Source organism: Bubalus kerabau, chromosome 16 (genome assembly GCF_029407905.1).
Source record: "Bubalus kerabau isolate K-KA32 ecotype Philippines breed swamp buffalo chromosome 16, PCC_UOA_SB_1v2, whole genome shotgun sequence".
NCBI lineage: Eukaryota > Metazoa > Chordata > Mammalia > Artiodactyla > Bovidae > Bubalus > Bubalus kerabau.
Window position 1 is genome coordinate 55,710,565 of NC_073639.1, and position 24,190 is coordinate 55,734,754.

Genomic DNA, 24,190 nt, shown 5'->3' on the forward strand with positions numbered 1-24,190 from the left:
GATGCTTGCTTACACAAAGATGGATATGGCTACCTGTGGATGGACTAGAGGGAAGGAAAAGTAGGGAGTAGGGAGCTTGGGCGGGGGTGGGGGGGGGTGACTGGGAAGCTGCCATTTCCAAGGCAGAAGCCCAGTGGTCACACCAAGGATGGTGGAGTGGTTGGATGTAGGGTGCCAGGGGTGTGGGAGGAAAAAAGGACCAGGTCTGATGAGGTGGGTGGATCGTGGAGTCCCTAGGCCCCCCTGGTGTGACAAGAGCTACAGAGCAGGGGAGACCGGTGGGCAGGGTGGGGGCAGGCAGTCTGGATTTTATACTAAAGGAGGTGAGCTGGCTGTGTCGTGGAAGGAAAATGGCATGGACCACTCTGTATATTAAAAACATCTCTCTGGAGGAATAAACAGTACAAAAAATGTAGATTTTATATGTACTAGGATCCAGCTTGTATAAAAGTTTAATATACCATAAATGTAGCATTGCAAATCAATGCAGAAAGAAGGGATTAGTCACTGGTGCTGGGACGACTGGTTAGGTACTTAGGGAAAAAAATAATGTTGACTCCTCAACATCATAAACCAAAATAAAATCCAGATGGATACAAGAAGCAAATTCAAAAGAATAATAATGATAAATCTCCAAAACAAGCAGGGAGAAAATAAAGGTGAATACTTATTTGATTTCTGGATAAGACAGAGCTTTTTTAGCACCAGTAAAGAAGAAATCTGTGATTGATAGATTTGGTATATTAAAGCAAAACCTCAGAACACTGGAGAATGTTACAAATAAAATTTAAAATAATATACTGATGATGGATCAACGATCAATATCCTTCATATATAAAAAGTCCTTAAAAACAAATAAGAACCAACACAATATTGCAAAGCAATTATCCTCCAATTAAAAATAAATAAAGCACACACACACACATACAATAAGAAAATAGGCAATCACGCTAACAGAGAACAAAAGACATTTGTAGAAGAAGGGAAGCACATGTTTAATAGATGAATGAAAAAAGCTCACCTGCATAATTAAAGATATGCAAAAATATATAAGTAAGACAATATATTTTAAAAGCTCACCAAACTAATAAAAAATTTCATAATAATTTTTAAAAAACAGTGTTAGTGAGGATACAGAAAAATGGGTACTCACACTGGTGGGGTTATAATTTGGCTTTTCCACTAGAAAAGATGTGGTAACAGAAGAAGCCCTGAAAATGTCCTCACGCTTTGGCCCAGTAATCCCAGTTCTAGAAATCTAGTGTCAGGAAATAATCAGAGATGTAAGCAAAGGTTCACACAGGTGAATTATACTGCAACATAGTAATGTTAAAAAAGGAGAAATAATTCAGTATCCCAAAAAAGAACAGTAAACAAATAAGATGTGGTATATCCATGTGCTTGAATATTAAATAGCAATTAAAATCAAGTTTGCAAAGAGTATTTAAGGACATGGATAAGCCTTAATAAAATAATACTATGTGAAAAAACTGAAAATAATAAATATTTCATATGATTCAGAAATCACTTATTGCACATATTATATATTACATACTACATATAGTATATATAAAATTATATACAGTATACTTACTATACACAACTATAGCGTGCACACATGCTAAGTCATTTCAGTTGTGTCTGACTCCGTGACCCTATGGACTATAGCCCACCAGGCTCCCCTGTCCATGGGATTCTCCACGCAAGAATACTGGAGTGGGTTGCCATGCCCTCCTCCAGGGGATTTTCCTGAACGAGGGATTGAACCCGCATCTCTTGTGTCTCCTGCATTGGCAGGCAGGTTTTTACCATTAGCGCCACCTGAGAAGCCCAATTATATAGTATGCTATGCCAAATATTCCTGGAGAAGGAAATGGCAACCCACTTCAGTATTCTTGCCTGGAGAATCCCATGGACAGAGGAGCCTGGTGGGCTACAGTCCACGGGGTCGCAAAGAGTCGGAATGACTGAGCGACTTCACTTTCACTTTCATGCCAAATATTATGTATCATATAAATTGAACCACAGCAGAGGTTAGGAATGCCAGAAACCTCCATGAAGTTGAAAAGTCACACATGACTTATATTGGGCTGTCATATCTGCCATTCCACATTAGCAGATTTAAGCAACCATGAGCCCATGCAGTACTGCAGTATTTATCATTGAAAGAAATCTATGCAGTTCAAACCCATGTTGTTCCAGGGTCAACTGTGTTATATTTTATGTACATATATAGTATGTATTATGTATATTAGTGTCTGGTCTACAAAGGGCTGCCTTCTCATTGTGTTGTTGTTATTATTATTGAAACCACTGGAAGTAGAACCTCCAGAGGCCAGTAAAGCCAACTTCAGGGACAGTCTGGAGACTCCCCCTACCCCCAAAGCTAATCCAACTCATAGGCATTCCCTGGTGGTCTAGTGGTCAGGACTCTGCACTTTCACTGCCGAGAGCCCAGGTTCCATCCCTGGTAGGGGAACAAAGATCCCGCAAGACAACCAAAAAATACCAAAAATGTCCACACCCAGAGAGCCACTGAGAATGGCAACAGCCCCAAGAGGAAGCCAAGGCCTCCAGGGCACCACCTGGTGGTGACAGAGGTTATACCCTAAGCACATAGCTATGCACAGCTCTTATTTATAATTCAAACTTAAGTGCATCATTTAAATCCGCCTCACAGGCTCTAACAACACCCCAGCACATTCTGTGGGTGGGTGTTGTCCTGGTCAGATTGCAGGATATCAGAATTTGCTTAATAAAAGGAATTCTGTTCCTACTTTTCTTCTGTAAGAGAAACAGACAGGTTGCCATTACATAAAGACATTAAAATCAATTCGGGTATTATAGTTCCCCTACTTGGGATTTCCAGAGGACTTTCCTTCAACAGTATTTCCAGGGGGCAGGTTTCAGTACTGAGGGTACCTGTGTCCACCTTGGAGCCCATTACTCTTCCCTTGGCTAATCTAAGTATCTTAAAGGAAGGGATGATGTAATGGGATGGCCAAAAGGTTTGTCTGGGTTTTTCCATTACATCTTATAGAAAAACACGAATGAACTTTTTGGCCAACCCAATATATACGGTTCATTTCTAGAGCCTCAAGCTGAACGTGAGGCACATAATGGAAACTCAACAAACAGTTGGTATCACCAATCATTTATTATATAAACCATGTGCCAGTGCATATTAGTTACCTATTGCTGTGTTACAAATTACCCTAAAACTTAGCAGCTTAAAATAACAACACTTATACAGTCTCACCCAGTTTGGGAGGGTCAGGAATTTGGGAGTGGCTTAACTGGGTGGCTCTAGCTCAGTGTCTCCTATGTGAATGCAGCCAAGAGGTTGGCCAGGGCTGTGGACATCTGAAGGCTTGACCGGGGCTGGAGGGTCCATTTTCAAGTTGGCTCTTCCATGCGACTGGCCAAATAGTGCTGGCTGTTGGCAGGAGACCTCAGCTCCTCGCCTTGTAGACCTGCCCAGGGGGCTGCTTGAGTGTCCTCCTGACCGGGCAGCTGCTTTTCCCCGAGAAAAGGATCCAAGAGAGAACAAGATGGAAGCAGCAGTGTCTTTTGTGACCTAGCTTTGAAAGTCACACATCGACGTTTCTGCACTGGTCACACAGCCCAGCCCTAGTCTGTGTGAGGGGAACACCAGGAGGCCAGGGTCGCTGGAGCCATGCTGGAGGCTGGGTGCCGCACAGGGACTCTATTGGCCACTTACATATATTGCTTCTAACCCTCATGACACTGCTATGGGTTGGGTTTTTAGTCCTCACTGATTGGATTTAAAAAAAAAAAACCCAAAGTAATTAAGTGTCTTAGGACTTCCCTGGTGGTTCAGTGGTTAAGAATCAGCCTGCCAAATGTGGAGGACATGGGTTCGATTCCTGGACCGGGAGGATTCCACATGCCAAGGGGCAACTAAAACCATGCTCTACAACTATGGAAGCCCACATGCCTAGAGCCCATGCTCCAAAATGAGAGAAGCCACCACAATGAGAAGTTCGTGTTCTGCAGCTAGAGAGTAGCTCCTGCTTGCCTCAACTAGAGAAAGCCCAAGTGCAGCAACAAAGACCCAGCACAGCCAACAAATAAATATTCTATATTAAAAAAATTTTTTAATCAAAGTAGTGAAGCATCTTACCCTAGAGCAGAAAGTTCCAAATGATAAATGGCACCTTTATAGGAAGGACTCCAAAGCCACATGACAAAGGCATCAATTTGGGATGTGGGGAGCAACGAGGGTCAGATCCTAGTTGGACCCCTCAGTGGTGAAATACTGCTTTCCCCTCAGCCAAACTGTTTCGTCAGTCATCGAAAAAAATGTACCAGCCATGTACTTGAACACCTTTAAATACTTATTCTAAACATCTCCCTAGTTAAGAATCCTTTTCTTATATCCAAATCTGCATCTTTTATAAAGACATGAACCTCCTGCAGTTAGAGGTTGTGCTCCTGGAGGAGTTAAACTTTTATAAAGAAGGCATTATTTGATTCAGGTATGAAAGTTCTGCTACATTGGTGAATCTCTTCCAAATTCTAAACAACTGCCTAAAATGTATTAAGTTTAACTTAGATGAGACACTTTAAAGGAAGAAAGCAGCAAGGCTTCTGGAAGTTAGAATAAAGACCCAAGATACGAAGTTCGCAGGCTCTTTCCCCAGTCAGCCCCATTTCCCCGTCTCTGATATTGGAATCACAATAGTGATGATGTTGATGTATATTATCTCATTTGAATTTCCCCTTAACCTCAGAAGCCAGAATAATTATTTGTCCTTAGTTGTATAGATGACAATGGAAAGGGTAAGTGATTTCCCCAAAGTCACGTGGCTCATCTTTGGAGCAAAGTTGAGTTAGATCCTGAGTGTCCTGCCTCCCAATCCTGTGATATAGTTTTCACTGCTCCCAAAACTTGAAAGCCAGCTGGTGCTCTGTGATGACTTAGAAGGGGCAGGAAGTAGGGGCAGTGGGTGGGAAGCTCAAGTAGGATGCTCAAGAGGGAGGAGATATATGCATGTGTTAATTAACCTGATTGTAATAATCATTTCACAATATATATGTGTATCAAAAAAGAATTTATGGGTCAAAATAAAACCTTGACCAATAAAAAAACTATTTGAAATCCAGCAAAATGATGGACCAGGGGGTGGGGAGAGTGAAATGAATTCTCAGGGTGTTAGTGGGTTTCTCATTAGAAGGGTTCACTCTTTCTTTTCATTGCTTTTCCATTGCGGCTGTTCTGTCTTTTGAGTTCTTTTTCTTCCCCTGATTTGAACACGAACCATCTCATTCAGATACACCCAAACCTAGCTTCCAGGAACTGTGCAGAAAAATTGCCCTGAACCCACCTCACTCCTCCCATTTGTTCTCTTCTCTTTTTCCAGCGTCAGCTGCAGGCTGAGCCCCCAGTGGCTGCTCCTCAGTGGCTGGGAAGCCCTGTCAGAGGGTGCATTTTTGGGAATCCAGTTGGCCAAGGCACTGTGTTATTCTATCATCAGCAGGCGTTTGTTTTCCCTAGAAGTCCCGCCAAACCTTTGTAGGATGCCCTGACAGTCTAGCACTGAGCTGGAAGAAACAACTGCACACGATTAAGACTACTAAAACGGATTCCATCTTAAAAAATGGCCAAATGCTCCCGAGATGGCAGAAATGGAGAGAACAGAGATTATGAGAGTTACCTCTTGAAAGAAAGTAACACATCATCGCTCAAGTTCAAGGAATTTCCTGGTACTATCATTGGAAAAGTGGAAAAAAGGTCCCAAGCCACAAGTTGAAAGTTAGAAAGAACAGAACCAGAGAAAGCCAGGGACCCGAGGCCAGCTGCTCGGGGCCACCCAGCCTACTGCTCCTAAGGTTAGCGTGCATCCCAGAGCTGCACAGGGTGGCCAGCTCGGGAATCGTCCGTCGGGGAACTGAGCTCGGTGCACTTGTGGGTAACACTGGCTAATCGCTCTCGTCGTCTCTTTCAATGAAGAGCGGCCTTGTTCAGCTCCTCTGAGCCTCTTCAACTGTGCTACCGTGACTCCTCTGTGCCTCCGTGGCAGCCTGGGACACTCTGGGTGAGGTTCTCGATCTCCCAACACAAGGTTTAAAGGGCTGGTCAGTTGCATCAATTCCCTGACCCAGTTTAATGAATGTGAGAGAACTCTCCATTTAGGGGCTCAAACTGAGGTTAAAAAAGGGTTGGCTGTTGTTGTTGTTTTCTTTCTTTCTATCATTTATTTAAACAATATTTACTGAGCATCATCTATATGCCAGGTTCTGGAGAGGAAGCAGTGAAGAAAATGATCAAGTTCCTGCCCTTCTGGAGCTGACAGTCTAGTGAGGGAAACAGGGAATATTCTCCAGGTATTAGTCAATTGCATACTTTGCTAGAAGAAAAGATAGAGCAGGAGGCCTGCGTGGTCAGCATAAGCCTCACTGAGAAAGTGACACTGGAGTACATATCCAGGATCAGGGGACTTCCCGGGTGGCTAAGACTCCAAATTCCCAGGGCAGGGGCCTGGGTTCAGTCCCCAGTCTGGGAGGTAGATCCCACATGCCACATGCAGATCAAAGGTCCTGCATGCCATAACTAAGACCCGGCACAGCCAAATAAATGAATATTTTTTAATAAGATTCAGGATCAGGAAGTGTGGCAGATAATATAATTCCCCAAAGATGTCCACATCCCAATCCCCAAACCTGTAAATGGCATTGTGTATGGACCTATGAACGGGTAGCCGAAATAGTTCAGTTGGGAGAGTGTTAGACTAAAGATCTAAAGGTCCCTGGTTCAATCCTGGGTTTCAGCAACTGTTTCTGACCCTTTGCTTCCCTGGTGGCTCAGCTGATAAAGAATCTGCCGGCGAGACCTGGGCGAGACCTGGGCTCAATCCTTAGGTTGGGAAGATCTCCTGGAGGAGGGCATGGCAACCCACTCCAGTATGCTTGCCTGGAGAATCCCCATGGACAGAGGAGCCCAGTGGGCTACAGTCCATGGGGTCACAAAAAGTCAGATTCAACTGAGAGACTAAGCCCAGCACACGGACCTTAGGTGGCAAAACGGCTTTTTCAGGTGTGATTCAGTTAAGGATCTTGGGATGGGAAAATTATCTGGGTGAGCCCAATGTCATGGCAAGAGTACAATGTGTTGATCTGTTACACTTGTATGTTGCAAACTGATCACCCCCAAAGCATTAGCCAACACCTCCATTCCACCCCATAATTGCCATTTCCTTTTTTTATTTTTTCTCTTCTTTTCTTTTCTTCTTGGTCACACCACAAGGCTTGTGGGATCTCAGTTCTCTGACCCAGGATGCAAGCTGGGCCCTCAACAATGAGAGCGAGGAGAGTCCTAAACCACTGGACCACCAGGGCAGTCCCACCGTTTCGTTTTCACGGTGAGAACGTTAAAGCTCTACTATCTTAGCAACTTCAAGTATATAATGTGATCACCATGGTGTACATTAGATTTCCAGAAAAACCAATGTGTCTCTTTTTTAAAAATGTATTTCTTTCTTTACTGGGTTGTGCCAGGTGCTAGTTGTGACATGCAGGATCTTTCAGTCAAGGCACATGAACTCTTAGTTGCGGCATATGGGATCTAGTGCCCTGACCTGGGATTGAATCCAGGCCCCCTGCATTGGGAGCATAGAGTCTTAGCCACACGACCACCAGGGAATTCCCCATAGTTGTCTTATAATTGGGAGTTTGTACCCTTTGGCCAACATCCTCCTAATTCCACCAACCCCCCAGCCCCTGGTAACCACCATTCTATCCTCTGCTTCATAAAACTCATGAAACTTCGACTTTTCTCGATTCCACATATAAATGAGATTATACAGTTTTTTTCTCTCTCTCTGTCTGACTTATCTCAGCCTAATGCCTTCAAGGTCCATTCATGATGTCACAAAGGGCAGGACTTCCTTTTTTTCTATGTCTGAATAATATTCCATTGCGTATATAGCGCATCTTCACTATCCATTCATCCCTTGATGGACATTTAGGTTGCTTCCATATCCAGGCTATTGTGAAAAATGTATTTCCTGTGTTTTCAACCCAGAACCTAAACACAAGAACTGACTTATTATTCTGATGTAAAGAAAAAAATGTAGCTTCCTGTGCCCCCCACATGGTATTTTAGAAGTTAGTAAAAATAACTACCTTGCCCCAAAATACCAGCACTCTTTATCACAGTGCCTGAAATTCCACTATTTGACATTCACTCCTTTAGATATAATCCCTATGCCTCCATTCATTCAATGCCTGCCATGTTGATTGAAGGCTTGCCGTGTGCCAGACACTATTCTTTATGCTGAGAATTTAGCAATAAACAAAACAGCGATGTTTGGGGAAGACAATGAGGCCGAAAGGTCATAACTAGCGCAGTAGGAGAATAGAGCCTCGGAAGCCAGGGAAATAAAGCGTTTTAAGAAGGAGGTATGGACTTCCCTGGTGGTGCAGTGGATAACAATGCAGCTGCAAATTCAGCGGACACAGGTTCGATCCCTGGTCAAGGAAGATTCCACATGCTACAGAGCAACTGAGCCCGTGCACCACCACAACCGAGGCCTCGCCTCAGAGCCTTCAAGCCGCAGTCACTAAGCTTGTGTGCCTAGACACCGTGCTCCACGACAAGAGGAGCCACCACAGTGAGAAGCCTGCACACGACAGCAAAGAGTAGCCCCCACTTGCCACGGCCAGAGAAAGCCTGTGGGCAGCAACGAAGCCCCAGTGCAGCCAAAGACACAATGAATATATATTAGAACAAAAAGGAAGGAGGTGTGATTGATAAACGCTGCCGGCCGCTAAACAGGGCAAGGGGAAGACTAAGAATTTACCTTGGGATTTGGTAAGATGGATGTCACTGAGAACCTTGACAAGAGCTGTTTATCTGGAGTAGTGAAAGAAATGCACGATAGGATTAACAGCCTGGTAATTAAGGCCGTGGAATCACCGAGAATCGTCCAAGCCTCCCATGATCTACAAGTCATACACTGCACAACACAGAGGTGCCCCTGATGTAGGCCATGGTATGAATGCTGCTTCTTGGAGTTCCCAGATGGGCAGTCCTGGTACAGATGGATCTTTCTGGAAGTTTTGCTATAAAGGGCAACAGAGAAATTGGGCAATAGTTATAAGGGTATGTGGAATCAAGGAAGAATTTCTTTCAAGATAGGATTTATAATGACAAGCTTGTCACTAATAGGAGTGACTTAGTAGGAAATGACAAATTGATTGAAACCAAATATCCCATAAGATGTAGTGACTTACCAGCTAGGGGGAAATTCCTCAACAGCAAACTAAAAACAAACCAGTGTGTGAGGAAAGGGACGAGACCAAAGCCTGGGAGGAGAGAAATAAACTCAACAGGTTCAAAGATGGACTTCATTGGTTCCCCTGCTTCTACTTTAATCTGAGATGATGTTCCCAGAAAAGGAAAACTTAACAGAAAATGATGCTTCTCTCATATGTGAATTCCATGTACAGTGGCACCTGGATAAGAGAGGGGAACTTTGATAGGTATATCAGTTAGGAATACTTTCGGCTGTAAATAACAGAAAATCCAAACTATTAGTAGACTGAACAGGATACGAGTTTATTTCTTCCTTACTTAAAAGAAGCCCGTAAATAGGCAGCCAAAGACTGGCATGGTGGCAATATGATGCCACCTTCTATATTTCTGTTTCATTCTCCCAACATGGAGCTTCCATCCTCAAGGTCATCTCATGGTCCAAGGTGGCTGCTGGAGCTCTAGCCATCAAGCCTACCTTCCAGGCAATAGGAAGAAAGACCAGAAAGGGCTCTCCTCCCAGCTGAGTCAGCTCTCTTTAAGAAGACTTCTTGGAAGTGCCATGCCACACTTCCACTTCCACTGGTTCAGAACTCAGTCTCAAGGGCAGACTCAGCCACAAGGGAAGCCAAGAAATGCAGTTAGTGGTTGGGCACAGTATCCGGACTCCTTCTGAGGAACAAGGAAAGAATGGCTATTTAGGTAGGCAACTAGATGTCACTGACTCAGAGAGTTTTTCCCAGAGTCATTCAAACGATGTCTCATCACCAATACCGAGGTTAACCTCAGACCAACCCCAGGGGAGAGAGGGGGGCAGAATGGGGAGAGCCTTGATCTTGAGCTTGGAAAGGACAGAGAATTCACATTTAAATGTGACAGCTCCGTGTGGGTGGAGACACAGCTACTGTTGGGAATGTGATGACCCTCACAGACCAGCTGCCAGCTCCCCAGGGCACCCCAAAGTCACGTGCAAGACCTGGGCCTTGTAGCATTAACCCTGGGATGCCTGGGGTGGGCGGGGGAGGGGGAGTCCTAGATTTTCTGGGGACTTGTTCCCAGGAGGCAAGCAGCAAGTCCAGGCCTCTGGGCCAGCTCCCACTGCCTTGGCTGGTGTGTTTTATCTCATTGCAGCCTCTGCACTTTGTCAGAGAATGTAAACTCCTACCTGTTCCCTTTACTTTCCTGCTCAGGAAGTGGTGGAAAAGATGTTAGGGTCCCAGGACATGCCTCATGTGGCCCAATATTCCTCATGGCTGCTGAGCTGACATCAATTCATGGAATTTTTTACAACAGGGTTCTCTCTTCCTGCTGAGAAGCTCCCTGGATAGAACAACAGAGAGACCTATGGGGGGTTCAGCCAGGAAGAAAGGGCTGTGAGTAAGTCAGACCTCATGGCTCCTTCGAACACTCAGAGGTAACATTAATCTGGACACTTGGATGAAAGGCCCAGCTCTGCGTGCCAGGCCATTTCTAAGCCACACGGCCAGAAAGCATCTCTGGATGCGGAGACCTGTGGCTCTCCTTCGTGGGGTGTGAGCCCAGGACTGGGAAGACTCATGCTTTCCCTGGGCCGTCTCACTGTCTTTCTTTCCACTGCCAATTTAGAAGCAGTGTTTAATAAGAAAAACAGAAGCCACAGGAAGAAGGAGACCCTGGAAACAATATATGTGGCAAAAGCCTTTATGTCTTGGTTGCTCTCAATTAGGACACCCCATTGTTTCTAGGGCAGGAAGCCTGCCAGGAATTAAAGACCAGTAATGACCACATCTGAACCCAGCCCCCAACCCCACCCCAGGGAATGTTCTCTGCAAACCAGAGCAAGGATGGCCCCTGTGGACCCACTGCTCCCCTCTCCTGGACATGGGCTGCTTTTTCTTTCTCCCCTCCTTCCTTCCCTTCTGCTCTCCGTCCACCTCTTCTTACTTTTTCTTCTCCCCACCCCGTTACCCTTTTCCCCTTCTTTGTCAAGGTCTTTAGTCCTCTTAGGAGATATCCCTCAAATTGGCTCCCTTGAGGGATGCCAGGATTAGAAGCCATCCCTCTAATACTTGAGAATGAGGTTTAGAAACAACATATATAAGTGGCCGATAGAGTCCCTGTGTGGCAGCCAGCCTCCAGTATGGCCCCAGTGATCCTGGCCTCAAGCATTACAGGTTGACTGAGTGTCATGAAGGGCTAAATGAGTTCCTACTTAAGATATCAAATGTCAAAGAGAAGGATTAGTCATAACAACAGCTATGTTTACTGATTGCTTATGAGTTCTTTTTTTTTTTTTTTTTTTTTTTGGCTGCTCTGTGTAGCTTGCAGGATCTTAGCTCCCCCACCAGGGATCAAACCCGTGCCCCCTGCATTGGCAGCGTGTAGTCTTAACCCCTGGACCACCAGGGAAATCCCTTACTGATTGCTTATTATGTGCCAGACACTGTCCTCAGCATGTAACAATTGTTAGCTCATTGGTTCCCCAAGACAATCTCATGTTGCTGGTATTTGTGTTTCCTCTGTCGAATAGAGAAGGTGGCCTTCAGATTAGAAGGTCTGAGGAAAGAGACTGAGTGATTTCTTCCTGTTCTGCTTCTTCTGTGGGGAGTTCCTCTCGAAACTCCTCCATGGGGTCCTTGTGAAGAAGTTCATTTCCTTCACGGAGGCTGGGGAAGGTGTGTGCTTATGATCAGGCTATAAAAAAAGGCAGGGGATGGGACTTCCCTGGTGGTCCAGCAGTTAAGGCTCTGTGCTCTCAATGCAGGGGGGGCCCAGGTTCAATCCCTGGTCAGGGAACTGGATCCCACATGCTACAACTAAAGACCCCCCATGTCACACCTAAGATGAGGCAACAGCCAAATAAATGTTAATTTTAAAGGCAGCAGACTTCTTATTCTATGGGCACAGGTTGATGCAGCAGGTGATAATGGCTGACAACTACTATGGGATGCTGCTGCTGCTGCTGCTCAGTCGTGTCAGTCGTGTCTGACTCTGTGCGACCCCATAGAGGGCAGCCCACCAGGCTCCCCGTCCCTGGGATTCTCCAGGCAAGAACACTGGAGTGGGTTGCCGTTTCCTTCTCCAATGCATGAAAGTGAAAAGTGAAAGTGAAGTCGCTCAGTTGTGTCCGACTCTCAGAGACCCCATGGACTGCAGCCCACCAGGCTCCTCCGTCCATGGGATTTTCCAGGCAAGAGTACTGGAGTGGGGTGCCATTGCCTTCTCCAACTATGGGATTCTACTTGGTCACAACCGACTAACCAGTTGTCACACCTCTTACTTCTGCCCCACGTGATTTGGAGTTATTGAATCAGTCAGCATGCATGTCTTTGGAAGTACCAGGAAGCCCAAACAAAAGTGTTTCAATGTTGGAGACACTGAACATCTCCCTGAGGGAGACATCCAGAGGCAGAGTGGTCCCAGCAGCTCATTGATGGCATCAAGGACTCAGATTCTTTCTCTTTCTGACTGTCATCCTCAAAGTTACCCCTCATGGTCTCAAGGTGGCTTTCACAGCTCCAGGCCAACATCCACGCACAACATCCAGACATGGAAAGAGGGCTGCCTCCTCCGTGTATCTCTTTATAGGAGCAAAAAATCCTTTCCCAGTAGCCCCCAGGAGACTTCTCACACCCCATTGGCTGGAACTGGTCACATGTCCATGTCTAAACCAGAAACAGGCAAAAGGGATGGAGCCACATGTTTGCATCAGTGGATCAGGATTTACCCACCCTGGGTGGGGGAGAGGTGGGCATGGAAGAGGCACACAGCTATTAGGTGGAAAATTAGTATGTTCTGCCTCAGGCATCTTCCTTACTGACACGTTCCATCTACCCTACCCTTACAAACTTTCAAGCCAATGAGTTCAATTTTCAGCTTCTTTGCAGGCTAGGTGCTCTTCCATGGTGGCTCAGCGGTAAATACGCTTGCAATGTAAGAGACACAGGTTCAATCCCTGGGTTGGGAAGATCCCCTGGAGAAGGAAATGGCAACCCATTCCAGTATCCTTGCCTGGGAAATTCCATGGACAGAGGAGCCTAGGTAAACTACCTGCTCTAAATGCAAAAATATGTGAACTTCATCTTTTACCATTGACACACAGAGTTTTGCCTTGCCAGTCTGTAACTGATCAAACATCAATAATGATACAGTAAAACAAAAATGGGCGCAAGTTCCTGGCTTGCCTTGATTCAGAGACAAGCACGTGCACACATTTGGGGTGTTTCTGTAACAAACTCTGAGCTCTGCCTGTGCTTAGAAAAGACTGGTGTCTCACAGAAGACACACAGGGCCAGGGAAAGTTTAGGCTGATTCAGTAGTGGGTCTGAAAGAGGGAGCCAGAGACAGGAGAGATTGAGATGGACATACGGACAACATACAAAGATACAGACAGACAGGGAGAGAGCTTGTACTAGGTTTCTCTCATCTCCTTCCCATGTAGTGATATGGAAACACTGCTCCAAAGAAACAGACATCTGAGCCCTTAAGACGCAGAACATCTCATAGAATCCCCAAATAATGTCACCATATCATCCCATAATCAGTCCTAAATCCTAGACCACAGGACCACTTGCACAAAATCTCACAGCTGGCCCCGAACAGAACTGGGTATGCTTAGATCCCACCCGCAAACCTGGCACTGTTACAAAATAAGAAAAGAAAAAAAAAGTGTGTTAAGCCTTCAGCATGTGCCAAGGACTGTCCTTGGTGTTTCCTCTTCCTCACCTCCTCTGATCTTTCCAAGAATGATGGAAGCTGCGTATTATTTCTAATGCTGGCTTTTCAGGTGCCCATTATATACTAACAACTTGGTGAGGCTTCTCAGGAAGCCACCTGAGGCTCCCTAGCTAGGAAGTGGTAGAACCAGTTTATCCTAAGCCCATCTGCCTAATAAGCTAGTCCCTGGTGGCTCAGACAGTAAAGAATCCGCCTGCAATGCAGGAGAACCTGCAATGCAGGGTTTGATCCATGGGTCGGGACGATCCCCTGGAAGAGGGCATGTCTACCCACTCCAGGATTCTTGCCTAGAGAATCCCATGAACAGAGCAGCCTGGTGGGCTACAGTCCACGGAATCACAGAGTCAGACATGACTGAGTGACTAACACATTCTCATCAAAACATCGGAAAGGGACACAGACACTCTCCTTCCAACAGGTAGGGTGAGAGCTGATAGTCCAAGAACCGCTGATGCTGCAGCTAGTAACCACTCAGGCACGAGGCTGCTTGATAAAGTCCGATGGCGATGTGCAGAGTAGCCCCACGGAACCATGTAAGAACATTTTAAGAAACCAGGATATGTTTCTGTTGGCAGAAGGTCCACAGGACCAGATTGGAGAAGCAGCAAAGCACCACCACTGAGAGATCTGACTGCATATCAGAAAGACTGGCTGACAGTGCGTTTGCCTTCGGGAAACACCTATGATATCTGCATGTTAGAGAAAAATGCAGTCGTTAGGTCTGCAATCAGCTTTGTCCTCCAGGAGGGATGGAGATCACTGAATTGGCACCGTGCTTCCTCTGACATCAGTTACTTTTTAGACAAAGTCTCATGTGTTCCTGATTTGAAATGTCATTGTGTGGGGGTGGTGGGGGTTGGGGATCAGGGGGGTCGGGATCTGGTTTCTGTCTGCTTGGGATGGGAGTGGTGGGGCCAGGTGGAGAAGAAAAGGAGTCAGGCAGTAGCTACGGGACTGGCAGGAGTTCCCTGCCACAAACGTCCAAGGCACCTCTTTGGTTGAGAAAGAGGAAATTGCAGTGACACGCAACTTTTCATTTTCCAAAGCTGAATGACTGTCAACTGTGCATGAAAACACATCTCAGTGACAAAGTCAGGACGGAACATAGGCTCCAGATTTCCTAAGAGGTAGGATAGATGGCCTCCATCTAGTGGAAGGGAAGGGGAAATCCCAGCCCTACACATGAAACAAAGAACATCTAGAAACTATATGGATCCATCGCTTCTGCAGGACCTACCCCCCACCCACGGGGAGTAGCATGCGTGTTGTCCAAGAGGATGTTCCAACAGGCTGGCTTATCCCCTCAGAGGTGGTACACGATGATGTGACAAAAGGCAGAGCCCTGACCTCCATAGGTTCCTTCTTCCGTCGCTGCCTTACCTCCAGTGCCTGGATCAAGCTAGGCTTTCTCCCGGTCCTTTCAAAGTCTTCCCCATGGTCCATCTTCGCCCCACCGGACCCTCTCTGCCTTCCACCATTTATAATAATTTTCTTTCCTTGTCTGGGCTTAAGACATCATTATGACCCAACCATTCTCACAGTCATTTATGTACCTCTGGGAGGTTTCCCCTCATGGTTCCACTGACCTCTGTGGACTCATCTTCCCCTCCTTGGGGATACCTGCTACTGTCTAGCACTTCCCCCCTGCACTGGGACCACCCAGTTTTAAATCTCACCCACAGTAAACATACGGGTGTCTTTCCAGTTCAGCACACTTACTGAGAATCATTCATCCAGGTACTGAGAGTTTTCACATTTATATTAGAACTTTGGAAGATTTGAATGACCCATGTTTCATCAATGCTGTGGAATATTATGCAGCTGTTAAAATGAATGCACAAGGCACATGTGTTGATCTGAAGAGGCAGTTTAAAAAAAAAGGACTTACCTGATGGTTGCGACTCCTCAGCCCCAATGCAGGGGGCCCGGGATCAATCCCTGGTCAGGGAACTGGATCTTGCATGTTGCAAACTAAAGAACCTGTGTGTTGCAACAAAGACCTGGTACAGTCAATTTTTTTAAATTACATTAAAAATAATTAAGTTTAAAAAATCAGCATGCAATCAAGGTTAACCTCATCAGTAATAGACTGATCATATGCACTGCTGACATGATGTGATAAGAATTTGTCTCTGTGTTCTTCCTCCCTCAAAACCATTCACAGTCTAAGCAAGAGAAATCAAAGACACATATAGGGGCATTCTACAAAATAATCGGCCAGTATTCTTCAAAAGTGTCAAGGTCCTGAAAGACACAAAAGGACTAAGGAACCAGATTGGAGGAGGCTAAGCAGGCATGATGACTGAATGCAGTGTAGTGTCCTGGATGGGGTTTGAGGTGGAACTGGTGACATATGAATAAAGGGTGAAGTTTAGTTAATAGTAAAATAGTTAAATGGGGCTTCCCTGGTGGCTCAGACAGTAAAGCATCTGCCTGCAATGCGGGAAACCTGGGTTCAATCCCTGGGTCAGGAAGATCCCCAGGAGAAGGAAATGGCAACCCACTCCAGTACTCTTGCCTGGAAAATTCCATGGATGGAGGAGGGACACTCCATGGGGTCACAGAGAGTCAGACATGACTGAGCAACTTCACTTCACTTCACTTAGTTAACAGTAATGTGTTGGAGCTGGTGTCTTGGTTTTGGCAGATGTACCACGGGAGAGCCTGGGTGAGGGCTATGTGAGAGCTCGGCAGCTTGCCTACAAATCTAAAACTATTCCATATTCCAAAAGTGAAAGCGTTAAAAACAATAACCAGTCGTAATGTGACTAGAATACTGACTGTGTGGATCACAGCAAACCGTGGAAAATTCTTAAAGAGATGGGAATACCAGACCACTTTACCTCCCTCCTGAGAAACCTGTATGCAGATAAAGAAGCAACAGTTAGAATGGGACATGAAACAATAGACTGGTTCAAAATTGGGAAAGGAGTACGTCAAGGCTGTGTATTGTCACCCTGCTTACTTAACTTATATGCAGAGTACATCATGTGAAATGCCTGGCTGGATGAAACACAAGCTGGAATCAAGATTGCCAGGAGAAACATCAATAACCTCAGATATGCAGATGACACCACCCTTATGGCAGAAAGCAAAGAGGAATTAAAGAGTCTCTTGATGAAGGTGAAAGAAGAGAATGAAAAAGCTTGCTTAAAACTCAGTAGTCAAAAAAACTAAGATCATGGCATCTGGTCCCATCACTTCATGGCAAATAGATGGGGAAACAATGGAAACAGTGACAGACTTTATTTTCTTGGGCTCCAAAATCACTGCAGATAGTGACTGCAGCTTTGACATTAAAAGATGCTTGCTCATTGGAAGAAAAGCTATGACATACCTAGACAGCATACTAAAAAGTAGAGACATCACTTTGCTGACAAAGGTCTGTCTAGTCAAAGCTATGGTTTTTCCAGTAATCATGTATAGATGTGAGAGATGGACCATAAAGAAAGCTGAGTGCCACAGAATTGATGCTTTTGAACTGTGGTGTTGGAGAAGATTTGAGAGTCCCTTGGACTGCAAGGAGATCCAACCAGTCAATTCTAAAGGAAATCAGTCCTGAATATTCATTGGAAGGACTGATGCTGAAGCTGAAGCTCCAATACTTTGGTCACCTGTGTGAAGAACTGACTCATTAGAAAAGACCCTGATGCTGGGAAAGATTGAAGGTAGGAGGAGAAGGGGATGACAGAGGATGAGATGGTTGGATGGCATCACCAACTCAATGGACATGAGTTTGAGCAAGCTCCGGGAGATGGTGAAGAACAGAGAAGTCTGCAGTCATGGGGTCACAAAGAGTCAGACGTGATTGAGCAACTGAACAACAACAAATTTGTTTTTTAAAAATTGAAACCAATAATGGATGGAGCTGGAGATGATCATAATAAGTGAAGTAAGTTAGAGAAAGAAATTTTATATGATATCACATATGCAGACTCTAAAAAATAGGACAAATGAACTTCTTTACAAAACAAAAATAGACTCACAGACATAGCAAACAAACTTATATTTACCAAAGGGGAAGGAGGAAAGGAATAAATTGGGAATATGGGATTAACAGATATACATTACCATATATAAAACAGATAAACAACAGGATTTACTGTATAGCACAAGGAATTATACTCAATGTCTTGCAATAAACTATAAGGGAAAAAGAATTGAAAAAATAATATAGATCTCCACACATATGTATAACTGAATAAGTGTGCTGTACCCTGAAACTAACACAATATTGTAAATTAACTATACTTTGATTAAAAAAAAAAAACATGCTAAACAAGCTCATAAGTACAAACATGGCATAGAAGAACACATGCTAAACTGTTACTGCCTGTTACCTGGGTGGGTATTATTACATCTTACATTATCCGTAAGAGGGAATTATTAACACCTTTACATTACTTGAACTTCTGCAACTAACTACCTGTTTTCATGCTATTTGACCTGTTGCAGAGAGTAAAATATGCAATAAAAAAAAATCTAATAGTTTGGGGATGAAATACTTGCTTCTCTATCTCTAAAAGCAGTGGCAGGAAAATATTTATTGGAGCTTTAAAGAGGAGGGCCAAATTACAACCTCCCCCAACCTCTGAAAGAGTTCCTCTCTCCCGACACACAGTGGTATTTCCACTGGCCCCATTAGGCAGTTAAACTGGATGCCAAGTATGAGAACAATTATTACCCAAAGTTTGGCAGCTTGTAAATAATAGCCCTCAGTGGTATCCCACAAAGAATTTTATATATTAAGAGAGGTTTAGGGGAAAATGTCCATTTCACACTACCCATGAAATCTGAAGATGCTGAATATGTTTTTGACTCGTGGAATAGAGGGGTTCTGGTAGGGAGTGGATGGTGTGGGATGAAACAGGGAAAGTAAAGTGGAACAAGCTCTAAGAAGATGTGGAGGGAATTAAAGATTAAGAAACCATGTGTGGGACTTCCCTGGTGGTCCAGCGGTTAGGAATTAGCCTGCCAATGCAGGGGATATGGGTTCAATCCCTGGTCCAGGAAGATTCCACTTGCTGCAGGGCAACTAAGCCCGTGCCCCACAACTACTGAGCCTGTGCTCTACAGCCTGTGCTCTGCAGCAAGAGAAGCCACTGCAATGAGAAGACTATGCACTGCAGCTAGAGAGGCGCCCCCCCTCACTGCAGCTGGAGAAAGCACGAGTGCAGCAATGAAGACCCAGCACAGCCACTAAATTTAAATTTTTTTAATGTTACTTAAAAATAAAAGAAACTACTTGTGACTCCTGGGAGGAGAGAGGGAGCCAAACTGAGGCACATCTGAGGAGAGAAAGGGGGCAAAGATTCCCATGAGGAGAACCAGCTGGAAAAGTGTTATAACTAAGAAGCATTGATAGGGTGGCCAGATACAAGATAAATACACAAACGTCAACAACTTTCCTTTATGACAGCCTCAACCAATGACACAATATCAGGGGGCCAAAAGATCCATCTATGTAAGAAAACAAAATCAGAGAGTACTGAGGCATAAAGTTAGAAGAAATGCCCAAGACCAATGTGAGAACACTTATAAAACTTCACTGGGGAATATGCGTAGACCTGAATAATGGAAAGTCTTATCTTATTCTTTAGGTAAAAAGGCTCAACATTATAAAGATGCTGATTTCACCCCCACTTTAATCCAGCACTTCAGTGCAATTCCAAGCAACCTCCTAATATAAATGAAAGGCTGATGCTAAAATTCATCTAAAATGAAAAACCATGAAATTGTGTAAAAGACAGTAACAAGATGGTAAAACATACTACAAAGCTGTAATCATCAAAAAGGTGTGGTCTCATGTACATCCTACTATGTTTAAAATGGATACCAAAAAGGACCCACTGTATACAGCACATGAAACTCTTTCCAATGTTATGTGGCAGCCTGGATGGGTGGGGATTTTGGGAGAGAATGGATACATGCATATGTACGGCTAAGTTCCTTCACTGTTCGCCTGAAACTATCACAACATGTTAATTGGCTATACCCCAATACAAAATAAAAAGTTTTCTTTAAAAGAGGTATGGCCTCAGCAAATGGAGGTGCAACTGTTGATTCTTCGCAATCCAGAGCATTTAACCTCCCTTTCCCAAAGAGCACCCTGAATAGCCAGGGTTTATGTGGGACCAACTTCATCCTCAGCTCTAGGATGGAGTCTGATTGGCATAAGCCATCTGTGTTTAAATCAGATCAAAAAGGATAACTTAGCCTAATTCCAGAGGACCTGTTTATGTAGATTCTCGTTTTCCTGTTGGATATGACCAAGGAAGCATGTAATCTTGGAGCTCCTGGATCCAGACCAAGGTAGCACTGAGACAAAGAAAGCAGAGCTGACAAATGCAGAGAGAGAAAGTCAGTCCTTACTGGGTCATCTGGGCTATGAGATCCTTCCTTGCCTGAAGCCCCAGACTTCTCAAGTATAAGTCAATAAATCCATTGCATTGTATTAATCACTTTCAATTGAGTTTTCCTTGTTTGCAACTAAAAATATCTTCCCTTCTTCAATACAGATTGGACACATAGATAAATAGGAACACACAGAGAATCCAGAAAAGGATATATGTGTGTGTGTGTGTGTGTGTGTGTGTGTGTCTGTTTCACATCCCAGGATGGACATGTGTTTCTGCAAGAGTGGTTCTTACACCATCCTCATCAGCATCACTTAGGGGCCTTGGAGGACTTCTGAAATGAAGGCTGCAGCCCAGCAGGGTTTGAGTGGGGAATCTACATCTGTAACACACTTCCCAGCTACTTCTTGGGCATAAAGAAGTTTGAGAGCTACCAGAAAAGAGAAGTGTTCCAAACTGTGGGTCCTGAGCAATCAGTGGGTTGTGAAATCAGTTTAGAAGATCTGGGTCAGCACTTTTTTAAGCAAAAGAATGGGCTGGGGTGAAGTGGAACAAAACAGAATGAAACAGAACAACATCAGAGAGTGTCACAGCAGAAAAGCTAAGTATTGCTTTATGGAACTTTTGTTTCAGGTATGTATATATACGCAAAGCTGAGATTCAGCTGGCATTCGGCATTACAACTATACCCATTGTTAAAATACTCAAATGCATTTCTACTGGTTGGGGGACAACTGTTGCCTGACCATGTCCTCCTCCTGCTGCCCTGTTGCCTGACCATACCCTCTCCCCACAACCCCTTTCAGATTCAGCAACAAAAGGGTTAACTTCTGGCACAGCAGGGGGTTTCCAGGCCTGGCTCCGTTTTAAGACCAAATTCTGATGGGTCAGCCTCTTGGCCCCACCAGATGTTAAATATTTTGACTCTCACCTCCGTACATGTGTGTGAGTGTAATGGATTGGAATATTGAAATGGACTGTGATTATTGAGAAAGTTTGAAAAGCATGGTTAAGGGGCCAAGGGTTCTTGGTGGGTCCTGGGGAAGGGAGGGGGGTGGGGGCACTGAGTGCATTCAGGTGCTGAGTCCAGCCCATCACCTGACCGGGCTTCACAAGGCAAAGCAAACAAGGAAAGGCCTTTGCTTCCTTCGCACATATTTGATCTGAAAACAAACAGTGGAAGGTGTGTAAATACACTCACCAGACCTGCCACTGGAGGAGCAAGTGGTGAGAACACCAGATCAAATGGGATGATAATGACATGCGGTTTCTGCCCAATGTCCAGAGAGGATCCAAAGATTATCCAGATATTGGGAGGAAACCGAGAAGATGGAAAAGAGATGCTGCTTCCCGGGTCCACTAAACAGGCAAGATCAGATCCCGGGACTGATGAGAATTTTAAATACATCAGTTCTTCAAATGCTAATAAATCTTATGTTTTGAGATGAGATTCAATAAGAGCCTCTCATTTCATGAATTCAGTGTGGCCAATATCATTCAAGGGCTTCTCTGGTGGCTCAGTGGTAAAGAATCTGCCTGCAATGCAGGAGCCACAGGAGACGCAGTTTTGATCCCTGGGTTGGGAAGACCCCCTGGGGTAGGGCATGGCAACCCACTCCAGTATTCTTGCCTGGAGGAATCCCGTGGACAGAGGAGCCTGGCAGGTTACAGTCCCATGGGGTTGCAAAGAGTCAGACCACTGAAGTGACTTGGCACACACACATGCACAATATCATTCAAACCTTAGATCCAAATAAAATCCATTTCCTAAAACACTGCCATCTTGTGACTCGTTGTCTTCCTGTTCCACTCACTCACTTAAATATGATACACCCCCTTTTTAACTTTTTTAATGTTTATTTACTTCTTTGCTGTGTCAGATCTCAGTTGCAGCACGCAGGATCTTTGCTGCAGAATGCAGAATCTCTGCTGCGGCATGCAGGATCTCTAGTTGCCGAGCACATGCCTAGTTGCCCCTCAGCATGTGGATCTTAGTTCCCCATCCAGAGTTCAATCCAAGTCTCCTGCACTGGAAGGAGGATTCTTAACCCCTGGACCACCAGGGAAGTCCCCACCCCCTTAAAAAAAAAACACAAACTCTTGATCTTCACATTGACTCTCGATGAGTTTGGAAATAAGTATACACCCTTGAAACCATCTCCACAATTAGATGCCATAAACATATCCATCACTTACAAAAGTGTCTTCCTGCTCTTTTATTTTGGGGTGTGATAACAACACTTATTAAACCTATCCTCCTAACCAAGTTTTAAACCTACAAACCAGTATTGTTAACTACAGGTACTGTGGTGTACAGGAAGTCTCCAGGAATTAATATTCCTTTTGTATAATTGAAACTTTGTGCCGTTTGACAAATCTTTCCTGTGTCCTCCTCCCCTCAGCCCCTGGCCACCCCGATTCTACCATCTGCTTCTGAGTTCAATTCTTTTAGATTCATCATATAAGTGGTATCATGCAGTGTTTGCCCTACTATACCTGGCTTGTTTCATTTAGGGTAACAGCCTCCAAGTTCATCCACATTGTCACAAATGGCAGGATTTCCTCCTTTTTCATGGCTGAATACCATTTCATTGAATTACAAGCCACAGTTTCTTTATTCATTCTTTCGTCAGTGGATATTTAGGTTGCTTCCATGTCTTGGCTACTGTGGATAATGCTGCCATGAGCATATAGTAAGAATAATGCTGCAGCTTTGAGATACTGATTTCAACTCCTTTGGCTAATACTCAGAAGTGGGATTGCTGGATCGTATGGTAGTTCTATTTTAAATATTTTGAGGAACCTCCACACTGTTTTCCATAGTGGCTGCACCAATTTACATTCCCACCTACAATGCACTAAGTGAACGTGAGAGTCGCTCAGTCCTGTCTGACTCTTCGCAACTCCATGGACTATACAGTCCATGGAATTCTCCAGGCCAGAATACTGGAGTGGGTAGCCTTTCCCTTCTCCAGGGGATCTTCCAAATCCAGGGATCAAACCCAGGTCTTCCGCATTGCAGGCAGATTCTTTACCAGCTGAGCCACAAGGGAAGCCCAAGAACACTGGAGTGGGTAGCCTTTTCCTTCTCCAGTGGATCTTCCCAACCCAGGAATCAAACTGGGGTCTCCTTCATTGCAGGCAGATTCTTTACCAACTGAGCTATGAGGGAAGCCATGCACAAAGGTTCCCTTTTATCCACATCCTCACCAACATTTGTGGATAGACATCCTAACAGGTGTGAGGTGGTACTTCATTATGGTTTTAATTTGTCTTTTCTTGATGATTAGTGATGCTGAGCAAAAATCTTTTCATGTACCTATTGACCATCTGTATATATTCCTTGGAAAAATATCTAGTTGAGACCTTCACCCATTTTTAAATCAGGTTATTTGATTTTTTGCTATCGAGCTGTAGGAGTTCTTTAGCTATTTTAGATATTAACCCTTTATCAGATAGATAATTTGCAAATACTTTCTCCTACTCCATAGGTTGTCTTTTCAGTGTGCTGACGGTTTCCTTTGTTGTAAGGATCCAGCTGTTGCCATCACTTGAAAAAAATGTTTCCCAGGAAGATGAGCAGGATGAAGCTCACTGCAGTGCTCAATTTACTCCAGTAAATTTCTCCAACCCCATCTCAATTCTAGATTCCTTTGACCCTCAATCCTACTGCTAGGATGTACCCCACAGATGTGCACTGGGGAGAGGGTCTAGGCAGGGAAGGGATAGGACTGCCAGGCACAAGATAGGGTGCCAAGTTAAAACTGAATTTCAGATCAACAAAAGAATTTTTTTTTTTTTACAGGGCTCATTAGTATTTATTTCACTTTCTAAAAAGTTATAA

General features: G+C 44.5%; 1 protein-coding gene and 1 non-coding gene across 1 annotated transcript; one reads left to right on the forward strand and one right to left on the reverse strand.

Annotated features, from left to right (window-relative positions):
• The window catches only part of LOC129630309 (uncharacterized), a 213,439-nt gene that overhangs the window by 71,932 nt on the left and 117,317 nt on the right, over positions 1-24,190 (reverse strand).
• On the forward strand, positions 6,722-6,794 carry TRNAF-AAA (transfer RNA phenylalanine (anticodon AAA)). Its single transcript has one exon. It is a non-coding gene; the product is annotated as a tRNA-Phe (tRNA).